The following is a 10,595-nucleotide window of genomic DNA, read 5'->3' on the forward strand; positions in this document are numbered from 1 at the left end:
TCCATGTGTCCCCCCACCCCCCAATAGCAATGGTCCAGGCAATAGGTGGGGTAGGAGTGAAGGACAGAGGGACATTTCTGGATTTGGCTGAAAGATACCGTTCGAGACTCAAACCTCCATGGCTTAGTCTAGTTCCCGTCAGGTCTAGTTCCCGTCAGGTCATCCCTACTTTGTTGACTGGAGTCACCTGTTGTCCTGCTGGGGGTTTCTCTGTATGCTGGAGCTGGGAAGGGAGAGGGCTGAGTCTTCTAAATCTGTAATTTTTGATAGAATCATTTGAAACTATCTTGTAGACTAATGCAAGCTCACTGATTGGTGATCACCTTCGAGTTACAGTATCCCGGAAGGTATCTACTGCAATTACAAATGTTCTTTTAATGACAGAAAGGAAGGGTAAGAGAGGACAGTGATTGCTTGAGCCCATCCCAGGCACAGGACACACCCAACCAGATGCTCTGCTGTGAGTGTCCATGGTTCGCTGAGGAGAGCAAGTTGCTGGTACACAACCTTGTCACACAGTTTGACTATTATTTGGGGGATCTTCCCTCTTTTTGTGTGTGTTTTTGGGGTGTCATACACATGTGTGCATGTGTGGGTGGAGGCCAGAGGTCTCTCAGAGGAACCTGGGACTCGCTGACTAGGTTAGGCTGGCTGTCCAGCCAGCCCCAGAGATTTTCCTGTCTCTATTTCACTAATGCTGGGATCACACATGAGAGCCACCATGATTGGCTTTCTACATGAGTGCCAGGGATTGAAGTCAGGCCCTCCGGCTTGTACAGAAAGCATTTTGCTCACTGAACTATCTTGCAGGCCATCCCTTTTTCTTTTAAGTGTCCATTATTAGGTACCTATGAGGAGTTAGACTCTGTGAGAAGTAGGTTTCTTTCTTAGAAGCTCACAGTCAAGGAGAGAAGACAGAAGAGCTGGAAGAAGTAAGCCTGGGACACTGAGGGACCTTCAAGGAGGGAGCTTTGGGGACAGATTCCTGCTGGCAGAGACTACAGCAGCATGCAGACATGGCTACATGCAGGGACATGTGGGGACAGACAGTAGAAGTATGACGGACGGCAGGTGTCTATCCAGACAGGACCTGGCACAGCAGGCCAGTGAGACAGGTAACAGGAAGCCACTGTCACCCTAAGCAAGAAAAGTAGCACCAGCAGGGCTGTGCTTTAAAGCACACTGTTGGCAGCTAAGAACCGCTGGCCAAGTGGGAGCGGGACAGGATGCTACCTTAAGTTACTGGTGGGAAACTGAAATTCTAGCAAGTCTGCTTGGTCTGGGTTTTGGTGCAACTGCCTGAGCTTCTCAAGGAGAAATTGTTTTTACTTAGGTTTCTTTTCCTTGGTCCGGGCCAGGGCCCTTTAAACTTTATCAACTCATTACCCCTTTCCACCTGAGAAAATTTTATATGTTTCAGGCCCTTTCAGAAATTATGAGAACTTCTGTCTTAATCCAAAACCAAAATTCACTTAATGATTTTTTTGTTAAGCACATCAACAACTCAAACAACAATTTAGAAAATCAATCACTGTAACACAGTAACATTCAAAGGCGTGCTAATTTTTTATTTCCGTGCTGGAATAGGAAAACATTTTGTTTTCCATAATTAAAACTTAGTTTCTGCATAAAACTTCATATGCACAGTGAAATCACTGCAGTTTACAACGTAATAATCTTAAATCTGAGCATGTATGGGTTTTCAGGCTGTGTTCCTTGGTGTTCATGGTATGATGTCATCTATGGTATATGACAAAGCACACATTTGTGTTTGGAACTCAGGCTGCAGTGAGGTTGCGTGATATAACACAGGCGAAAGCTGCCAGAAACAGATTTATTATGTATTCCATTTTGAATTCAGTTTTGGACCTTGTACATTTAGAATTTCTTTACCAAATTTCTCCTGGTTCCCATTCCCCATTTAGTTATATAACCTCATATGAGGTGCCCTACAGAAGTCTAAGATGCTGGCATCTAGACAGTTCTGGTCCTTAGCAATTGTTTGCAGAATGTCTGGTGAATCCATGACAAATGGCAAGTCCAGGGCAAGAAGCCTAGTGTTCATCATTGTCATCTAGTCCTGCAGTTGCATGGACAAGGACAGCAGTTGTGTGTGGCAGACCACAACACTATCTGCCCCTTTGTGAACACTAAGCTGAGTCACCAATGGGTGCAGAGGTGTCTGTGGTGAGCTGGGAAAAGGAGCCTCCTCTCTGGTCTCCAGAGCTGGTGGACAGAAAGCACTTTCCTGAGTGAGCCCTTGGGCAACCCCGAGACTGAGAAAATGTTAAGCTCTCAGCATAGAGGTATCTACATGGAGACAGAAATGCTTCTAGGAGGTGAGTGGTGACTCCATTTTGCTGTTGGTTTTCCCCACCCCATCTCTACATCCCAAAGAGGAACCTTTGGCCTCTGGCTCTTGCTTTAGTTCACCATGAGCACCTTGCAAATGTTGTCTGTCCAGAAAATAGAAGCTAGATTTGAGATAATGTATGTCACACAGGATAATGGCTTCCTGGGTTCTGGAGGTCTGAACTCCGGGTCCTTTGGTGTTCAGTGTCCTTATATGGGAAGTGAAAATAACAACAGTTAATTTAAACTTTATCAACTCATTACCCCTTTTCACCTGAGGAAATTTTATATGTCTCAGGCCCTTTCAGAAATTATGAAAAATTATGTCTTAATCCAAAACCAAAATTCATTTAATGATTTTTTTTGTTGTTGTTAAACACATCAGCTCAAACAACAATTTAAAAAATCAGTCACTGTAACTTCATGATGTTGTCTTGAGGGTGGACAGATGTTTAGAAAGTACAAATGTCTGCAGCTCTAAAACAAGAAGATTCTCACACACCACTTTCAGAACTAGGCAGGAGGAGGGATGTGGAATCTGTTATTGGGTAAATTCATAGATGCCTCTGGTTCACTCTGAGCAATCAAAATGTCACAGTCACCCACAGTGGTTCTGGAGAAATTCTTGCAGGTCTGTGTCCATCTTCTGCTCATGGATTTGAGAGATGTGGCTATCATGTGACTGGTCAGACCACAGGGCAAGAAGGGCCTGAGCTACTTAGGGAAGCCTCAGCTGGCCGCCTGTGAAAGCAAGTACCTCAGTGTGCAATAATGAATGCTTAGAAATGTGTCTGCACAATCACTTTTCAAACATACCAGACTAGCTAGACTCGGGAAGAAAAGAAAATATGGTCGTAGCCTCAGATTCTGCCTGTCTGGAGTGCCAGCTCTACCTGAGAAAACCAGAGCAGAAATGCAGAAGAGGCTGGGCTTCTTCCTGAAGCATTATGCATGGAAATGTCTGATGAATGAGAGACCCAGGTGGAAAGCATCAGAAAGAACAGGCAATATTTTTTGTTCCATCACTTGAGATAAGGTCTCACTACAAAGCCCTAATGTCCTCAGCCTCCTGCCTCTGCCTCACAGTGCTGGGGTCACAGGCATATGCCACTGTGCCCAGCTCAGGAACATTCAAGCTGAAAAAAATCTCCTATTAATGTTTTCAATCATACACTCTGAAAATTATTATAAGAACCAGGGCATTTCTCAGTAAGTCATCAGGGGGACTAGAGTGCATATGTAATAAAATATAAAATGGTGCTTAACTAAAAATGATTGAAAACCAGAGTGAAAACTCCATATGCTCTTAAAAAGACATTTTCAAAAGAATTTTACCTTTAGGAGTCCAGCTAGTCCAAACTAATAGTAAACCAATTAGTATGCACAAAGACACTTACTATTGAGTTATTTTAATAGTAATAATTGAAAACAAATTCTGTATCTAGCAAAAGAACTTGCTAAATCTATACAGTAAAATATTATACAGTTATTTAAAATAATGCTTTAAACTTTAAAGATATGAAAAATTGCTTAAGACATAAAGTAAATAAAAGGAATTCAGGATTACAAATACTGAGTGAGAAGTGAATGGCAATAAAGCTGAAGGGGGATTATAATAGTATAGAGCCTTGGTCATCCCTGGATGCTACAGTTAGAGCTCATTTGTGTTTTCTTGCCTAAGGTGAGTATTTTCATTTTTATGCACTATAAGGTGTAGTATTTTTGAAAGTGCTCTAAAATTCATTGGAATTCCCTTACACTGCTACAGCTGGAGACTTTATGGAAAAAAAACCAATTATTTTAGCCTAAAGGCAGATTTTACTTAGCCTTGTTATGGGAAGATTCAAAACACGACTTTAAAAACCATCTTTATTTACTTTGTGCATATGTGCCCCATGTGCATGCAGTGCCTGAGGACTCAAGAAGAGGAAGCTCTGGAATTGGAGTCACAGGCAGCTGAGAGCCAGTGTGTGTACTGGGAACCCAGATCCTTGAGCAGCAGCTCTTGTGACCACTGAGCCATCTCTCCAGTTCGAATAAAACATGACTTCCCGAGCTTCCCACCCTCGGGTCTCCTGGCCCTTGGTTACGTCACTCATGCTCACGCCTCATCTTTCCTCTCTCAGCTGATGAATCTGCTCATTTCCAACGTTCTCTTATGGTAAAGTGGGGTGTGGAGACAGGGAGAAATGAACAGCCACTGATAGAGAAGAATTCTGTGTATTTTGTTTCCAATAAAAATGGTATATACAACAAACAACAAAACAGAATTACTTTCTGTTTTGTAAATAAGTCACATCAAGAAATTCACCTGAAGTTCAGTTAAGCCCAGTGGCACCAGCCTGTAACCTCAGCTCCTCAGAAGGCAGAGGCAGGGGGATTGCAAGTTCAAGGTCCACCTGGACAAGCAGTGAAACACTGTCTCAACGAAACAAGAGGGCTGGGGAAGTGGGAGCATTTGCTAAGATTGCAAACAGCAGCCCCCGTCAGAGTCCAGTTGAAGCTCTAAAACCCAACTGTAAGGGGCCTGTCTCTCCTTAGGCTGACTCTGCAGCCGGATGAGCAGGTTCTATCACTTGTTTCTCCCCTTTCTCCCTCCCAGGCTAGAACTCAGGATTTCCCACATGCTAAGCAAATACTCTGCTACTGGCCTATAGCCCTAGCCAAGAGATTTTCTTGAGACCAAGGCAGCATAGTCTTTGACACAACATCTAAGGAGCAACAGGAGTCAGGGCAGGGGAGACAAGCACTCATAATCAAGGTCAATGCTACTTTATCGCAATAGTTTTAAAATGTGAAATTAATGCAAATAAAATCTAGGACAACCAAATACAAATTAAAATTGAACAGGACCAGTGTAAACCACAATGGAGCTTCAAGAAAAAAGGAAGAAGTTTTCTTATTTGAAGTGAATTTTGGTCCTCACCAAGCTTTTTTCCTGATCTACTGGAATCTGTTCACTTCTCGTCTGTAACATTCTTCAGGTCACACTGCTCTTCATTGTACATGTGTACTTCCGGCCATTATTTCCCACATATGCCTTCTGTTTCCTGCTGCCCTTACTTCTTCTATTCTTGGCCTTCTCGAGCAAGGTATTTAAGTTAACATCATAGATATTTACCAAATATCTGAAAGTCACGATCATGGTAAAGGAATGAATGAATGAATGAATGAATGAATGAATTAATGAACGAAGGAAGGGACAAATGAATTCATGCACCTACTCCCTGGAAAGTGTCATTGTGAACCACAATGTAGGAGTGTAAGCATGTGTGCGGTGTGTGTGTGCTCCACAGCCAAGGTGCAGTTGCCGGTAGAGGGACATAGGTAATCCCTTCACAGAACTTTATGGCTGAAGTGGATGTTTTCACACTTAAATTCCCATTTAACTCTTCTAGTGACTAGTAAGACATGAAGTTCCTGTAATGATTCCCTTATTTGTGTGAGGGGAGTGAACTGAACCTGTGAAGCCTGGCTCAGATCACCAGCTCTCTCCAGAAACAGGAGCAGTAAACTAAGCTGGTGCCTTCCAAACTTGGGCTCACCCCAGGCCTCTGGCCTAGGATGTCCAGGAAGTATCAGGAGTTCCAATGGTTTTATTTTGTTTTGTTTTTTAAATTGAGAGTTTAAAAACTTTTTCGTGCAAAAAATACCACTCTTAGGAGTTTTAATAAATACTTAATCAGTGGCTGCTATGCGTCTGTCTGTTACGCTGGTAGACAAGAAAGGTTGCCCATTTGTCTCCCCATGTTTGGTGATGTGTACTGGCTAGGGGAGTCTCAAAACTGTTTTGTGAACCTCAGAAGTCTGGCAAAGAGTGGTGTATACCTGTTACTTTTTTTCATATTTCTTTAGCACCCAGAGATCTCCCACAGTCCTCGATCACACACTGATCTCTGCCTAGCTTGTATACAGATTTGTTTCCTCAATTGCACTGAATTTTCTATCTCAGCCATAAACGAGGTTGTCTTACGAATCTCTGAACTATCAACTCCTAAATTCTATGGATTACAAGTGTTATAAATACAAGAACCAACAAAACCTTCCTGGGGATGCTCCTCCCGAGGACAGGCGTGAGACTGGCCCTGGAGACCATCCGTGCTGAGCCACTGGTTAGCTGAATGTGGCTCTACCCTTTTGCTGATGGTGAAGCACCTTCTGCTGAGCTGAACTCTTGTGTATCTGCCAAAAAACCCAAACTGAGCAGAGCATGATGACACAGGTGAAATCCAGGCACTCACAGGACCCTCAGAGGCCACCGTAGTGTTAGCCCTCTCCAGCACCTGACATTTCAGCATCCTTATTTGTTACTTGTGTTAAGGGTCTGTTTCTCTTTTAGAGCGAGTTAATTTCCTTTTCTTCTCTCCTTTACGTCCCACCCTTCCACTTTTTCTTTCCTTCCTCTCCCCGATTCCTTCCATTTTTCTTCCCCTTCCCCTTTGTTCCGCCCCCCTTCTCTGCTTACTCTCTTTCCCTTCCTTCCTACCTCCCATCTTTCTTTTTCTTTTATCAATTTCTCTTTCTTTCCCTCCCCTCTCTTTCTTTTGCCGTTTTAATCTCCTTTTTAAGTTTCTTATTCCATTAGTACCTTTGAGAGAACGCAAGCCCCGCCCCCATGAGCTCTATCCATCACATTCACGGGAAGGAGTAAATCAGAACAAGGATCCTGTGCTGTAGAAATGGGTAATAAGTGCTGATGGACGGCTATTATTGCAGTTGTTACGATATTGTCAGGCTAGATTCACACAATATGTCCATTCAGAAAGCCAGCAACACACAAAACTCTTCTCCCCCTCCCCTCTGAAAGCTTTGTTTCAAAAAGACACCTTCCTGTCATTGGCACTTATATGTGAATAAAATGAAATTGATGCCTGGTGGGAGAAGGGAAAATACTTCTTTACCGTGTGTTGGGAGCGTGTGACATCTTTGCCGTCAGTGGCAGTGAAATGAAACACATACCAAATATGTCTTGACACAACTTTGACAGAAATGTATGTCTTCTTTTCTCTCATTTATTTTTGTGATAAGAATATGTGATTTTGCTGCCAAGGAAGCTTGTAACGTTGTAGAGAAATGGAAATGGAATTGTGCTGGATATGTCCAATTTCCCACAGAAGTCCTGGGCTGCAGCACTCAAACAGCCTGGGAAACGTAACGACAGGCCTCAGCCCGCAAGACCCAGGCACTGACATTTGTCAAAACAACTTCCTCAACACATCAAAATGTTCCCTGCTCTTTTGTGTCATTCAGATGCATGGGTGACTGCTGTTTAGAAAACGGTGACTGCCTGAAAATCATGGCCATCCACACGTGAATGATGTAAAGAGGAGTCCTCTTTCCTGCCCAAGAGAGGGCCTGCTCCATTGGATGGGTATCAGTCTTAAAACAAATGCAGACTCTAATGTTAATGCAAGCATTTCCCTTTCTGTTTGTTTGTTTTGTTTTTGCTTTTCTTCTCTGGTACAGGAAAGTAAATGGCTCCGTTGTTCAGTTCATTCACGGGCTTCCGTGAGATCGCTGCGGCATGCTGGTGTGTCCCCTGGATTTTTGGCTCGTTAGTGTCTTCCTCGGAATACCAGTAGTGTTGGTGAGGCTGGTCCTTCAGTCTTGCCTTGTTTGTATTCTTACTCTGTGGCCGTGGAGCACTGGGGATCAGGTGGAATGTGCACCCCACTCTGTCTTTTGGGGACCCCTTAAAGGATCTCTACAGAATTTCTAGAAACTCAGCGACAATTTCTCCAGCACATAGTGTATGAAGCATGAACAGTCCCCCTTAGCAGTGTGCTCATTGTTCCTACTGAAGGAGCGTCAGCCCTAAGGCCTCCAGAAAGCCCTCCATGACTGACATCGTCAGACCATACAGGAAGAGGCAGTGGATGCCGAAGCTTTACTTATGTGTTCCCGTTCTCACTTAGGGCCATTCCCTGGGGAGATAGACAACTGTGGTTCTCTCCAGAGAAAGCAAACTCGTTCATCTTTCAAACTAACAAGCGTCTTAAAGGACATTTATCCCCTTATCCTTGACGTCACGAATGCGGTGTGGCCTGACCTGAAGTCCAGCCCAAACTGCAATAACTGTTGCTGCTGCTGGCAGGACAGGAAAACAATGACCATTTGACAGGGACAGCGCTGCTGGAGTGCTGGAGACCGTCTGACTAGGTAATGCACGTTAGGAACAGGCCTGCCCGGGCCATAACAGAGCTACCTTTGCTCATGGTATAGGACTAAATCCAACATAAGGTCGAAAACCAATTAGACGTGTTTGGTACTGAGACGCTATGATCACTGAGGAAATAATTTACATTTAGCTACAAACAATGACAGAGTTTATTAGAAATATTTCTAAAGATAAGACTTCTTAAATTTGTGTAGTTACATTGCAAATGATTGTTTACTGCTTATAAGGATAAAAATGTCTACCTACTTACACACACACACACACACACACACACACACACTGTTCCAAAGGTAGCATACTTCCGGCAGGTGGTGCGGCATTTCATTTCATGCCTTATAAGAGCCCTTAGCTATACCCCACCTTTTGCATTTTGTCTATTATGCTTCGTTTCTGAATAATTCCTTGCTGAAGAGCAAAGCACACTCAGCAGGAGCCTGCCTGATCCCGGTGGTCTCCGTCACAGACTCTGGACTCTCTTGGGTTGCTGGTGGTCCAGTCACCATGTGTTTAAGCGTTGCTTTGCTTTTGGGCTTTAGTGATTGACAATGAGGACACTGTGATAGCTGCCATTGTAGGGAGGGTCTTTCTGATTCGATGGCCATGTCAGTCTTTGGAACAGATATATCTTCCTTCTGGGGCCCTCAGAGAAGTACTTAATTCCAATAATTAGTTGTTTGTCATGCATTTCTGGAGAAGTTCTCAGCTCCCTGAGAGGTGCTGCCTTCCATTTAAACAGCACAAAGCCTTCCAAGACATGTGAGTAAAGCGAGGTTTGCGTCCTTGTGGAATAAACACCTAGGTTCGAATCAGTTGACCACTGGTGTCTGCAAAGCCGGCAGTGGAGAGCAGAGTCTGTGTCCCTCTAGGACAGCAATGGCAGACAGCAGTATCTGCAGGGGACGCCCTGCTTGCTTCCTGGGTTCCTCAGCAACCCGACCCACTGCTAACATGTTTGGGAGCCCTGCAAGGCTGGGGATGTATTTTAACAGTTCCTTTCACTCCCTTTATAAACCAATATAATTTTAAAGAAAAACTTAATCCATATGTTTTTCATTATTCTGCACTAAACTCATCAAAATGGTGTTTTGTAAGAGTGATTTGGTGCCCAAGATGTCTTTTCAGTCTTCTGTAACAGGCCTTCCTAATGCTGGTTCTCTTTGAAGCAGGGATTGTGTTTTGCCAACAGCAAAGAAATTGAAACCCCCAAAGGGTTTGGATCAGTTTGAAACTTCAGGCTAGAGGGCTCTGTGGGGTTCTACACTTGGCAAACTGGCACTGTCCCTTCTGACTTTGAAATACCTTAGTTCCCTCCCACAAGAAATGCTCTATTTATTGTTTGCCTAAATTGTGTGTTTAGAACGATCTTCAGACTGTTTAGTATATGAAACTTGTACATGAACTGAAAAGTGGCTTTGGGAATAATTTCTTCTCAAGCAATGTCATTGAGTTGTCCCTGGAGATTTTTCTTTAATTAGTCTGTTTCCTGACTCTGCATTTTCTTAGGACTTGGGCTTACCAAAAGATTTGCCACAGAGGGTGACAAAGCTTCTCCCACCCAGAGACCAATGCAGAGCAACCACAGGCTTCGTCCCAGGGTGGCCCAACACAGGCATATTTCTTGATATCCTAAGTTAATGTACTCTTAGACTGATGTTGACAACCAAAAATTCAATGCAGATTTCAAATAACTCAGCGGCCTGTGCCAGGAGCAATGTAATTCACGACTGTCTGTGTTTGCTAATTTTGTGGTAGTGTTAGTTTGTGCTCGGATGTTTCTAGGAGGCATGCATAATCTCACGGGTTTTTTTTTTTTTAATGCAGTGTGTGAGAGAGAAAAGGAGAAAGAGTTGGAAATAAAAAACCAGACAGTGTATGCCTCAAGTTAAACATGAGACTGCTGTGGTCCTTTGTCCTTCCTGCCTCTGGGCTGTGAAGTGGGAGCGCCCCCTGGTGAAACTTTAAAATCACTGAAGATTCAGGGTGCATGACAATCCAGATTTCTTGCTAAACTTGATTTGAATTTTTTTTAAATGAACAATTTGAGTAAGTTTAGAATGAGACATAA

This window comes from Onychomys torridus, chromosome 6 (genome assembly GCF_903995425.1).
Source record: "Onychomys torridus chromosome 6, mOncTor1.1, whole genome shotgun sequence".
NCBI classification, from domain to species: domain Eukaryota; kingdom Metazoa; phylum Chordata; class Mammalia; order Rodentia; family Cricetidae; genus Onychomys; species Onychomys torridus.